This window comes from Heterocephalus glaber, unplaced genomic scaffold, assembly GCF_053883595.1.
Source record: "Heterocephalus glaber isolate CG9 unplaced genomic scaffold, H.glaber_assembly_v1.0 deba00001532, whole genome shotgun sequence".
Lineage (NCBI taxonomy): Eukaryota > Metazoa > Chordata > Mammalia > Rodentia > Bathyergidae > Heterocephalus > Heterocephalus glaber.
Window position 1 is genome coordinate 25,438,249 of NW_028258330.1, and position 14,744 is coordinate 25,452,992.

Below are 14,744 nucleotides of genomic sequence, written 5' to 3' on the forward strand. Positions count from 1 at the left end.
GAATGTACCTGGGGTGGAATTTCTGCTGTAAACGTTGATTTTTGGCTTTCCTTGAGATTGCCAATTGCTTTCCAAGGTAGTTTTACCATTGACCCTCCCACCAGCAGTGCATGAGAGGACTGGTCGTTCTACAGCCCTGTTACCACTGGCATAAATTTTAGTGGTATTGATGGATGTAAAATGTACTCCCTTTATGGTTTTAATTGGCCACCTGAAGACCTTTTAGCATTATCAAAAATTCTCCCACCCCCTCAGACCACCCCTACCCCCTCCATTCCTCCTTCCAACCTCCACCCTTCACCACCTTCCTCAAACTTTTTCAGTTATTCCCATTCCAAGTTGGCATGTCTTTGTCCTCACATTTAGTTTTCAGCTATATAACCTCCAATTCCAGGTCTCCAGTGAAACTGCCCCAGTTAAGATCAGGGAGCCTGGCTGAATCCAACTGATGTGCCCCAGCCTGAATTCCAACCCTTGTCTTGGCTTTCATTTTACTCACTGTCCTCCACATTTCTTCCTTTGGCCTCAGAAACTTCTTTTTCCTCCAGAGCCTTAGGGTTAATGGGTGGTGGTTGTTGTTGTTGTTGTTGTTTTGAGACACAGCCTCACTGTGTTGCCCAAGCTGGCTTTGAACTCCTGCATACAAGTGATTCTCCTGCCTTGGTCTCCCAAGTAGCGGGAACAACAACAGGTACATAGTGCTACACCCAGCACAATGGCCTAATGTTCCTTTTACCCCTTCCTGAGACATCTGACCTACACTTCCAGCTTTTGTGACCACTTATGTCCAGCTGATTCAGGTGTCCATGGAACAAAACAGTGCCATTCCTCAGAAGTCACCTGTTTCCCTACTCACTCACATGCCCTTTCCCCCATCCCTGGAGGTAGCACTACAGTGAGTTTTGTCTTAATCATTCTTGCGCTTTTCTCAGTGAGTTCTACTATTTGTATGCCTATCCCTAAATAATACATTATTTTCCATTTTAATTGTTTTTGCCTTTGGATAAACAAAATAATACTGTATATATTATGGAACTTGCTTTTCTCAACGTTTTTTGAGGATTATTATGTAGATGATATACCTGTGACTCATTTATTTTCAGCTATGTATAGTCCACTGAATGAATATACAACAGTTTATTCATTCTATTATTGATGAACACTAGGTTTCAGATTTTTGCTGCTACAAACACCACCACCCTAACATTCTTTGTCCCCCCCCCCCGTATTAGGGATTGAACCCAGGTCATTTACACTGAATTACATCCCCAACTTTTTTTTTACTTTTTATGTTTTGAGACAGAGTCTCTGTAAATTGCCCAAGTTAGGCTTACTTTGCATTCATCCTTCCTGACCCTCTCACAGTGTGCCTACACACCCAGTTCCAAAGTGGTTGCCTCTGGCTAACCATGATGACACACACCTGTTGTCCCAGCACTTGGGAGGCTGAGGCAGAAGGATCACTGTGAGTTAGAGGCATGCCTAGGCTACACAGTGAACTTAAGGCCAGCCTGAGGTACATAGCAAGACTCTGTTTCAAAAATAAATTAGTGGGTCGGGGATTTAGCTCAGTGGTTCCACCTCCTGCCTCGCAAGTGCAAAGTCTCAAGTTTGATCCCCAGTACAAAAAAAAAAAAAAAAAAACCTCAGGAAAAATAAAGCGGTTGCCTCAATCTCTACTGCTACCAACAGTGGATAAAAATTCTTTTTTTTTTTTTTTTTTTCAGTGCCGGTGATCAAACTCAGGTCCTTGCGCTTACGCAGCAGGAAGCAAAACTACTGAGCTAAATCCCTGGCCTGATAAAAATTCTTGTACTAGCCCTTCTTATTTTTTTTCAAGGCCTTCACTCTGAACTACATCCCCAACCCCTTTTAATTAATTAATTAATTAACTTTTTTTGGTACCGGGGATCAAACTCAGGACCTTGCGCTTGTAAACCAGGCAACAAAACCACTGAGCTAAATCCCCAGCCCAATTAATTTATTTTTTAAATGGGATTTTACTGTATTGTTAAATTGCCCAGGTTGGACTTAAAGTCACAGTCCTCCTGCCTCAGCTTCCCAGACTGTTGGGATTACAAACAGACACCACCACACCCAACCATTAAGTTTTTATGCCAGTCTGGAAGACAGGAAGTGATATCTCATTGTGGTTTTAATTTCCTTTTTTTTTTTTTTACTACTAACAAGGTCAAATGTACTCTGCTTTCTCTTCAGATTGTATAAATCTTTTGCTTTTACTAATGAGATTGAGTATCTGTTCATGTTGTGATCCATCTCGGCTTCCCTCTCTGTAAAAGTTCCAGTTCCATTCAGGTCTTTGCCTGTTTAAAATTAAATGGCATGGGGGCCAGGTATTTAGCTCAGTGGTTCTGGCATCTGCCTTGCAAGCACAAGGTCTTGAGTTTGATCCCCGGTACCAAAAAAAAAAAAAAAAAAAAATTAAATGGCTTTCTTTTCAATTAATCGGAATTCTTAACATAGTCTGCAAACAATTTCTTGCTGATTATGTGTTGCAAATATCTTCTCGAGGTTTATGGTTTATTTTCTCACCCTCCCTATGTTATTTTTCAGTGAATAAAAATTCATAGCATTAGAGCTGTTCTCAGTGGCACACACCTGAAATCTCACCTGCTCAGGAGGATGGCAAGTTCCAGGCCAGCCTGGGTAATGTGGTGAGTAAATTCTTCATTTAATTGTAATCAAATTTAACCAATTCTTTCCTGTAGAGTTAGTAGGAGTTTTTAATCTTCTTTTAGAAAGTCTCTGTATTCCAAGATCACAAAGAATGTCCCGTATACTTTATAATTTGAACATGTATGCCATGTGAGGTAGAAATCCTATTTTAGTTTTTTTCCTTATATGGATAAGCAGTTGTCCTCGCATCACTCTCTCCAGTACCATCTCTGTGTCTGTGAATACTCTGGTCTATTTCTGCACTCTATTTTGATGCATTGATCTACACCAATCCTATACTGTCTTTCTGCCACTAAATTTCCTTTGCGTTTTTGTAAAAAGTTAACTTAGTACATACATTTTGGAGTATTTTTGAGTTCTGTATTCTGTTCCATTGACCTATGTGTCTGCCCTTCTATGCCTCTGCCAATAACACATGGTCTTAATTATTGTAGCTATATAATAAGTCTTGAATAATAATAATAATAATGATAATGATAATAATGTCTTGAAATGAGGTACAGTGATTCCTCCTAATTCATTACTGTTTTTTCAGTTGTTCACATCTACAAAAAAAATTTGCAGGGACTTTGGTAAGCATTGCATTAAACATATGGCAGAAAGGTGTAGTGATACACAACTGTAATCCTAGCACTTGGGAGGCTGAGGCAGGAAGATTGCCATAGAGTTTGAAACCAGCCTAGGCTGCATCATGAGTTCAAGGACAACCTGAACTACATAGGGTGACCCTGTCTCAAAAAACAAGTTTGTCAATTTGAGGAGAATTAATACTTTTGCTATGTTGATTCCTCCAGTCTACTATGTTTCTCCATTTGTTTAGCTCTTCCTTGATTACCATCATTAGGGTTCTGCAGTTTTTAGGATGCAAACTTGTATTAGTCAGCTTTCCCAGTTCTGGGGCACAATACCTGATATTTACAACTTGGAAGAGAGGTTTAATTTGCCTCATAGGTTTAGGGAATTCAGTCCATGGTCAGTTGGCTCCAAGACAGAAATACCATGGCAGAAGCACCTGCTGGAGCAAAGCTGCTCAGTTCATGGTGGCTGGGAAGCAGAGCAGGTGAACAGTGCCACAGAGACAATGGGCAAGGGACCACAAGGCACCCAAGGCCACACATCCATGACCTACCCACACATAACCCAGGAAGGTGCTACTGCTACCCTGCTAGGTATTTGTTAATTCAATGAAGATGATGTATCAGGATAAATGGTCACAAAACCCTATACATGCTTTGTTGAAGTTATACCTAAGTCTGTCTTTCTCCCCCTCCCCCATTTCACCACCTTCCTTCCTAGTCTCCCTCTTCTTCTTGTGATTATGAATATTTTTATTTTTCATTGGTGTCCATGTGTCCATTACTAGTATATCAAAATACATTTGGTTCCTATGTTTCTTGTATGTGCTAACAGATTATTTTTGCTGAACTCACTTATTCTAGAAATTTGTGTTGTCTTATTTTGTTTGTTTGATTGATTTTGGCTGTTTTCAAATTTCCTGTATACCTTTTATTTTCTTTCCTAATCCTATTGTGTTGAGTAGAAGTATGAGAGAGAGAGAGAGAGAGAGAGAGAGAGAGAAAGGTCCCATTATATAGTTCAGCCTGGCCTTGAACTCACTATGCAGCCCAGGCTGGCCTCAAACTCATGGCGACCTTCCTGCCTCAGCCTCCAGAGTGCTGGGATTACAGACATGCCCCACCACACTTGAGCAGTTTTTTAACGCTATGTTGAATAAGAATGATGAGAGCAAGCAGGGTGCAGTAGCTTGCCCCTGTAGTCCCAGCCACTGAGGAGAAAGAGGCAGGAAAATCACTTGAGCCCAAGAGTTCGAGACCAGTCTGGGCAACATAGCAAGACCCTGTCTCAAAAAACAAACAAAAATACCAGAACTGTGATAGCAGACATTCTTTTCTTTTTTCTGATATTAGAAGAAAAGTGTTCAATCTTTCACCACTCAGTATAGTAAACATAATTTTGATTTTTTTTTTTTGGTACTGGGGATCAAACTCAGGACCTTGCGCTTTCAAGGCAGGCACCAGAACCACTGAGCTAAATCCCTGGCCCCAGTAAATGTAGTTTTTATAAAGACTCGAGAGAGTGCTCTTCTACTCCTATTTTTCTTTCTTTCTTTGGTTTTTTGAGATAGGGTTTCTTGTAGTCCAGGGGGACTTTGAACTCACTGTGTAGCTCAGGCTGGCCTTGAACCCATGATGATTCCTCCTGCCTCAGCCTCCCCAGTGCTGGGATTACAGGTCTGTGCCACCACGCCCAGCAATTCCTATTTTTCTGAGTATTGTTTTTAAATCATGAGCAGATACTGAATTGTTATATATTTCCATATTTCAGAATATCTACCTGTAAATTATTTGTATTTTGGGCTTCTCATATAAAAGAAATCATACAATATTTGTGCTCATGTGTCTGCTTTATTTTACTTAACATTATGTATTAAGGTACATCCATTTTCCTACAAATGACTTGAACCCAGGGCTACATCCTTAGTCTGTTTGTATGTTTTTGAGACAGCATCTTACTAAATTGCCCAGGCTGGGCTTGAACTTGCAATTCTCCTGCCTCAGCCTCCCAGAGTGCTAGGATTACAGGAGTGCAACACCATATCTGGCTGCATTTCTTTTTATTGTTTCTGAATTCTATCTGCTGATACCTTCTCATGGATTTTTCCACATTCATGAAGGATATTGATCTAAAATTTTCTTTCTTTGTACTGTTTTTGTCAAGTTTTAGTATCCTCTTTTAAATCTTTGGTAGATGGCTAGGCATGGTAGCACACACCTGTAATCCCAGCTGCTCAGGAGGCTGAAGTAGGACTACAAGTTCAAGGCCTTGCCAGGGAGTTAGCTCAGTGGCACCATGCCTGCCTTAGCAAATGCAAGGTCCTGAGTTCGATCCCCAGTACCAAAAAAGTAAATCAACAATGAAATATCAGAATTGAATCAAGGGCAGTCTGAGCAACTTAGAAGGAAGGGGGATGTAACTCAGTGGTAAAGCATTGCCTGTTATACACAAAGCCCTGGGTTTAAATATCCAGTATTTTTAAAAAAAATCTTTGATAAAATTTCCCAGAGAAACTATCTGGGATTAGTCATTTCTTTCTTGAGAGCTTTAAATTGCAAAGTCAGTTTTCTTAACAATTATAGGGCTACTCAAATTATTTCTTTCACATTGAGTGAGTTGTGGTAGTTTATGTTTTTCAAGATGTGGTCCATTTTGTTGAAGTTGTTTTTGTTGTTATTGCTTTTGCTGAGGCACTGCAACACTGAGCTACATCTGCAGCCCTATTTATTTATTTATTTATTTATTTATTTATTTATTTATGTTTTTTGAGACAAGGTCTCGCCGTGTAGTTCAGGCTGATCTTGAACTCACTATGTAGCTCACGCTGGCCTTGAACTCATGGTTATTCTCCTGCTTCAGCCTCCTGAGAGGTGGGATTACAGGTGTGGACCCCCAGACCTGGCTCTTCATTTTTCATTTTGATACAGTATCTTGCTAAGTTCCCTAGGCTGGCCTCAAACTTGCAATCCTCCCAACTCAAGCCTCCCAAGTAGCTGGGATCACAGGTTTACACCACTACACCCAGCTGAAGTTGTCAAATTTATGTGTATAGAGTAGTTTGTGGTGTTCCCTTCTTATCCTTTGAATGTCTTTGCTAATCTTCCTAGAAGTTAACCAATTTTATTGATTTTTTTTTGCAAAGAATTTTTGTTTTTGTTTTTTGAGACACAGTCTCACTATGTATTGCAGGCTGGCCTTGAATTCACTGCTTAGTCCATGCTGGCCTCAAACTTGAGGCGATCCTCCTGTCTCAGCCTCCCAGGTGCTGGAATTACAGGCATGAGTCACCATGCCTAGTTTAACACAAATTCTAATATGTGTACTTCCATTTTCATTCAGTTCAATGTAATCTTTTTACTCCCCTTGAGACTTCATCTGTAATCTATGGACTACTTAGTAACCAACTACAGAAATGATCCCTGAAAGTATAGCATTTCTATGGACTGTTTAATTTAATTATGATTATTTAATTCCATGTTTTGGAGATTTTTCCTGTTATCTTCCTGTAGGTGATTTTAGTTTGATCCCATTATGGTCATGGAACACATTCTGTGTGATTTCAGATCTTTGATTTGTTAAAATTTGTTTTATGGCCCAGGATGTGGTTGCTCTTGGTATGTGGAACAAATGTGTATTCTGTTGTTGTTAGGTAGAGTCAACTAGATGTCAATTAGATAGTATTGGTTGGTGGTGTTATTGGGTTCTTCTATGTCCTTGCTAATTTTCTGACTGATTGTTCTATCAGTTCATGGAAGGGGTGTTAAGTCTCCAACTGTAATTGTGGATTTATTTCTCTTTTTCAGTCTATCAGTTGCATCACATTTTGCAACTCTGTTTTATGTGTACACATTTAGGATTGCTGTGTAACTTCTTGGTGAATTAACCCTTAGATCATCATATAATAGAAAGGAAAGAAGAGAAACATGAGCAAGAGGGATGTCTTCTTAGTGTCAGGTAGGGATAGAAGTTCAGGCTCCCCATATGGTTTGGGAGGAGAGAATAATCAATAGTTTTTTCTTTTTTCTTTCTTTCTTTATTTTGTTCTGGGGACCTAACTCAGGACCTTGCTCTTGCCAGGCAGGTGTGGTGCCTCTGAGCCACATCCCTGGCCCTCAGTTGTTTTTTCTTTATGGGAATGGTGATTGAACCTAGGACTTCATGCTTGCTAGGCAAGCTATGCATCACTGAATTTCACCCCAAGCCCTATTTTATTATTTTGTTTTTTAAAATTTTATTTAAATAAAACAAGGTCTCACTAAATTGCCCAGACTGTCCTAGAATTTGTGATCCTCCTTCTTCTGCCTCTGGAGTAGCAGGAATTACAAGCATGTGTCACTGCTCTGGGCTTAATTTTCTTTTTAAGTTTACTATCAGGTAGATAAAAATTAAATAGTATGATCATACACTCTGTTGGTGAGGCTGTGGGGAAACAGGCCCCTCATACACTGCATTTGGAAAGCCTTCAAAAACAACTCTCTGATAATAGCTAACAATATTACAAGTTCACATACCTTTTGGCCAAGCAGTCCCACTTCTGGGAATTTATCCCAAAGATGTACACAAATGTAAGTGAAATGGTATTAAAAGCCAAAGATTGAAAACACTCTAATTGTACTTCAGTAGAAAACTTGTTAAGTATAATGGTCCAGATCACAGTGTGGAATTTTGAGACTGCCGTTTTTTAAAAAAATCAAAAACAAAACATGTTTATTAATATAGATTTTCAAGATAAAGTTACATAAAGAAGGAAAAAAACCCAACGTGCAGGTCATTCCACCACTCCCAACCCAGAGGAAGGGGCTTCTGGGCCGCTGTTCCACCTCTCCCAGCTCAGAGGAGGTGAGCCGCACCGGTGCCAACAGCCCTGCCCCCACCCCCCACATCGAAATGAGAAGACACGTAAACAAGTCTGAAAACCAGACTTCCAGATCACTTACACCAACCCCAAAGGGAAATGAGATGGAACACTGATGCTCATCCACCTGGACTTCCTGAACTGGCAACAAAAACGGATCTGGAAAAAATGAAATCAGAGGGCGAGGGATTTAGCTTAGTGGTTCCGCCGCCTGCCTCGCAAGCACTAGGTCCCGAGTTTGATCCCTGGTACCAAAAAAAAAAAAAAAAAAAAAAGAAACCAGAAATAATTTCTCAGATAACAGCAGAGATTGTGCTCATAGTGCAAGACATGATTAATAAATCTAGAGAGGAGCTGAGGAACATGATGGAATCCCAACATAGGAAACAAATGGAATCCATAAAACAGATGCAAACAGATTTCCAGGAGATGAAAAACTCCACTGAAAGTCTACACAGCAGAATGAGTCAATGTGAGGACAGAATTTCAGATATAGAAGATAAGATTGCAATTAGTGACCAGGAAAAGAAAAATTGCTTCAAAATTGTAAGGGACCACGAGAAAGCAATCCAGCAGCTGCTAGACGATGCAAAGAAGAATTACATAAGACTGATTGGAGTCAATGAAGAAAGAGGAGAGAGTGCAGATGACATAAAAAAACTGTTCACAGAAGTGATGGCAGAAAACTTCCCAAGTAGGGGAAAAGAACTTGATATACAGATAAGTGAGGCATATAGGACTCCAAATAGCCTTTATCAAAAAAAAATTTACAAATAGGCCTATAATTGTTAAGATTCCAGAAACCCAACAGAAGAACAAAGTTCTACAAGCAGTTAGAGAAAAGAAACAAATCACATACAAAGGAAAGCCCATCAGAATCACAGCAGACTTCTCAATGCAAACCCTCAAGGCAAGAAGAGCTTGGAGTGATATATTTCAAGCCCTAAAAGAAAACAGCCTCCAACCCAGATTGATGTACCATGCAAAATTATCTTTCAAAATTGATGGAGAAATAAGATACTTTCAGGACAAAGAGCACCTTAGGAATACCAAACCAGCACTTCAAAATATTTTAGACAATATCTTAGGAAAAGACAACGAGAATCACAACCCCAGCAAGCCTACCAGAATGAATCCGTCAGGCGCGACAAGAAATTAAATGCAAAGGGGGAGAATCCAACAAACAGAAAAAGTCATGACAATGATAAGTCAATATGTATGAGTTATAACCATCAATGTTAATGGTCTCAATTCACCAATCAAAAGAAATAGACTGGCAGAATGGGTCAAAAAGCAAGATCCAACAATATGCTGCATACAGGAAACAAACTTAATTCAAAAAGAAACTCATAGATTAAAAGTTAAAGGGTGGAAAACAATACTGCATGCAATGGAACCTGAAAAGAGCGGGAGTAGCTATCCTCTTTGCAGATCAAGGGGATTTCAAACCAACTCTGATTAAGAGAGACTAAAAAGGACACTATATCCTCGTAAAGGGAACAATCCAAGAGGAAAAGATGACAATCATAAATATCTATGCACCAAACACTAGTGCACCCAACTATATAAAACAAATACTAACGGACGTGAAAAGCCATATATGCACTAATACAATTGTAGTGGGGGACCTCAACACCCCACTGTCACAAATAGATAGATCAACTAGACTAAAAATAAGTAATGAAATACTAGAACTCAATCAAACTCTTGAACAAATGAACTTAACAGATGTTTACAGAGTCTTCCACCCCACAAAATCAGAATACACATTCTTCTCAGCTGCACATGGGTCATTCTCCAAAATAGACCACATATTCACACATAGAACATGTTTAAGTAAGTGCAAAGGAATTGAAGTTATCCCGTGTATATTATCAGACCATAATGCGATGAAATTGGAGATCCATAGCAAAAGAAACTGGAAAAATTTCATAAACACGTGGAAATTGAACAACACACTTCTGAATAACCAATGGGTCACAGAGGAAATTAAAGAAGAAATCAGACAGTTCCTTCAATTAAATGACAATGACAATACAACATATCAGAATCTATGGGACACAATGAAAGCAGTCTTACGAGGGAAATTCATAGCAGTGAATATGCATATTAGGAAAACAGAACGAGACCAATTAAACAACCTGATGCTGAACCTCAAGCTTCTAGAAAAAGAAGAGCAGAACAACCCCAAACCTCATACAAGGGAAGAAATTATAAAGATCAGAGGAGAAATCAATGCAATGGAGACTAAGAGAACAATACAAAAAATCAGTGAAGCCAAGAGTTGGTTCTTTGAAAGAATCAACAAAATTGATAAACCTTTAGTCAACCTTGTCAGAAAAAGGAAAGAAAAGGCCCAAATCCATGCAATTAGGAATGAAAAGGGTGAAACTACCACAGACCCAGCAGAAATCCAGAGGATCATCAATACCTACTTCCAGAACCTATACGCCAATAAGATGGACAACACAGAAGAAATGGACAGATTCCTAGATACATATGAATTACCAAAGTTGAGTGAAGAAGACCTAAAAATTCTGAACAACCCAATATCAACCAATGAAACTGAAAATGTAATTAAAAACTTATCACCTAAGAAAAGCCCGGGCCCTGATGGCTTCACTGCTGAATTCTACAAGACATTTAGAGAGGAACTGCTGCCACTACTGTTTAAACTCTTCAATGAAATGGAAAGGGAAGCAATACTCCCAAATTCATTCCTGGAAGCAAGCATCACCTTGATCCCCAAAGCAGAGAAAGACCCAACTGAAAAAGAGACCTATAGGCCAATCTCACTAATGAACATAGATGCAAAAATCCTTAATAAGATACTGGCAAACAGAATGCAGAAGATCATCAAGAAGATCATACACCCTGATCAAGTGGGATTCATCCCAGGGATGCACGGATGGTTCAATATACGAAAATCAATTAATGTAATACACTATATCAATAGAGCCAAGGACAAAAACCATATGATTATCTCCATAGACACAGAAAAAGCATTTGACAAAATCCAACATGCATTTATGATAAAAACCCTACAAAAAATTGGAACAGATGGTCTCTACCTCAAACTGATAGAAGCCATCTATGAAAAACCAACAGCCAGTATCATACTAAATGGTCAAAAACTGAAATCCTTCACACTCAAATCAGGAACAAGACAAGGATAAGGATGTCCACTATCACCACTCTTGTTCAATATAGTTCTGGAAACATTAGCCATGGCAATTAGACAAGAGAAAGAAATAAAAGGAATAAAGATAGGTAATGAAGAAGTCAAATTGTCATTATTTGCAGATGACATGATACTCTATATAGAAGACCCCAAGAACTCCACCAAAAGTCTTCTAGACTTAATAACCAAATTCAGTCAAGTAGGTGGTTACAAGGTCAACACACAAAAATCAATAGCTTTCCTCTACATGAATGATAGACTCACTGAGAGAGAAATAGGGCAAATAATTCCTTTCACAATAGCATCCAAAAAACTGAAATACCTAGGAATCATCCTAACGAAAGAAAACAAAGACCTCTTCTCTGAAAATTATGGCACTCTGAAAAGAGAAATTGAAGATGATATCAGAAAATGGACAGACATCCCCTGCTCCTGGGTAGGAAGGATTAATATAGTGAAAATGGCCATACTTCCAAAACTGCTATATAGATTTAATGCAATTTCAATTGAGATCCCAGCAGCATACTTCATAGACCTCAAGAAAACAATCCAAAAATTCATTTGGAGCAAGAAGAGACCCAGAATAGCAAAAGCAATTCTAGGTAACAGAGACATGGCAGGGGGTATCACAATCCCCAGCCTGCAACTCTACTACAAAGCTACTGTGATAAAAACAGCATGGTACTGGCAAAGAAACAGGCTTGAGGACCAGTGGAACAGATTAGAAGATGCAGAAACAACGCCAGACACACTCAGCCATCTCATCTTTGACAAAGGAGCCAAACACCCTCACTGGAGGAAAGATAGCCTCTTTAATAAATGGCGCTGGAAAAATTGGGTTTCAACTTGCCAAAGATTAAAACTAGACCTATATCTCTCACCATGTACTAAACTAAAATTGAAATGGACTAAAGATCTAAATATTAAAATAGCAACGCTGAATCAGTTGGAACAGAGGTTAGGTAGAACTCTTGAAGACATTGGTGTAGGAAAAGATTTTATGAACAAAACCTCAGTTGCCCATGAACTAGCACAAACAATCAACAAGTGGGATCTCTTCTTATTAAAAGGCTTCTGCACAGTAAGAGAAACCACCAGCAGTGTGAAGAGACAACCCACAATGTGGGGAAAAAATCTTCACTGCTGTTCCTCAGACAAAGGCCTACCATCTCAAATCTATAAAGAACTTTAAAAGATCAGACCTCTCAAATTTAAAGACCCAATCCGAAATGGGCATATGAAATGAACAGACATTTCTCAGACAAAGAAGTAGAAATAGCAAATAAACATATGAAAAAATGTTCAACATCACTGGTCATTTGAGATATGCAAATGAAAACAACGCTGAGATTCCACCTCACCCCAGAAAGAATGGCTGCTATCATGAAATCAACCAATAACAAATGCTGGCGGGGCTGTGGGAAAAGAGGAACCCTCCTCCACTACTGGTGGGAGTGTAGACTGGTGCAACCACTGTGGAAATCAGTATGGAGATACCTCAAAGAACTAGGACTGGAAGTCCCATTTGACCCCACTATTCCACTGCTGGTGATCTTCCCCAAAGAATTAAAAGAATCATACCACAGTGATATATGTGCACCCATGTTCATAGCAGCACAATTTGTAATAGCTAAAACTTGGAAGCAGCCCAAATGCCCATCAACTGGAGACTGGATAAAGATGTGGCTTTTTTAAATAAAATGAAGTACGACTCAGCCATTAAAAATGAGAAATTAGAGACATTTATAGTTAAATGGATCCACATTGAGGCCATACTCTTAAGAGACATAAATAGGACACACATGTGTAAATACCGAAAAGTTTCTCTAGTGTGAGAAACTGAAAGTGTAAACAAGAACTAAAACGTATAATAGATAATGTGAAATAGGATGAAAAGGGACAAAGGGGAAGGGGAAGTGGGAGGGGTAGGGGAAAAGAAAGAAGAGAATGGAATATGAGAAAATGAAGAAATGGAAACAAACTCTTTGTAAATAGGGAGGGGTGAAGGGGTTGAAGGGAGGGCAGGGGAAGTGGGAAAAATAAGAACCAAGAGAGATTATGGAAAGGTGCAAATTTCCAGTGATGAATGTCATTATATTGTATACCTAAAATGTACCAATGATTAAAATGAATAATTGATAATGCAAAATAGGAAGAAAAGGTCCAAAGGGGTAGGAGAAGCGGGAGGGGTAGGGGAAAGAAAAGAAGGGAAAGGAAAAATGAGAAATGGAAAAAATGGAAACAAAGTCTTTGTAAATAGGGAAGGGTGGAGGGGGTGAAGGGAGGGCAGGGAATGGGGAAAAAATAAGAACCAAGATACATCCTGTAAAGGTACAAGTTCTCAATGATAAATGTAAATGTATTGTATACCTAAAATGTACCAATAAAAGAATTTAAGGGAATAAAAACCCCAACTTACAGAGCAGTATTCCTGTTATGCTATTATTTGTGTACAAGAAAAAAGAACAAACAGGTATTTGCCTATTTATTAAAAATCCGCGTGTCAGGATGGATACAGGAAGATCTGCCCACAGTGGGCGGGGAGCGGGGGAGGTATCTGCTCAGCTGAAAGACACAGAGGACAAATAACTGCCGGTGCCCAAGTCCAGGCTCCTGCAGACGTAGGCAGAGACAGAAGGGCCGCTTTCAACCTTTGCACCTGCCCTTTCCCTGTTTGGTTTTAGTGTAGACTCTCAGATCCCCGCGCCAAGGGGCGGAGAGGGCAGGAGCCCGTCCATTGGTCACGGGACCCTCCTGGACCCACAAGTTCTCACCGTGCCTTCCTTGGGAAGCTGGGGCGGAGGAGGCCCGCCCCTGGGGATGGAAGGGCGTGTGCAGTTCTGGGGGAGCCCTCTCTTGCCTTACTGCTCCGCCCCTTCCGGGTGTCTCCCCTATCTCTCTCCAAGCCCCCTGGGATTTGGAAACGCTCTGAGGGTCCGCTAGGAAATCCTAGCAGAGCAGGAGTTAGAGCGGGGAGACCTCTTAGAGGTCTGCGACAGGAACCCCCTTCCGCTTCCGCCCTTCTTACCCTGCTCTGCTGGGTGGCGGGTGATGAGGGGGAGGTCAGAGTCCCAGGAGCCACCGGCACCCACCCCCCGACACGCCTTCCGCTTGGAGGAGCCCTCCTGTATCATCTCACAGGAAACTATGTTCCTCACTAGCAGCGAGCCCTCTCTGAGCTTGTCTTTCCACCTATAAAATGGGTGCGTGTGTAAGGATGAGTGTCTGAATATAGTACATGTATGTATTCAGATGAATGAGGTGTAACTTCATCTATCAAGGTTGTCTGATTATGTGCCCCACTGCTTGCAGGTGGTTAAGGCCCGAGTCTGGTCTGGCCACCTCCGGTATCCCCAGTGTCCAGCTCAGTGTCCGACACAGAAGGCTCACAGTATTTGGGGGAATGAGTGAATGTTCCCAGATGTCTTCCCAGAG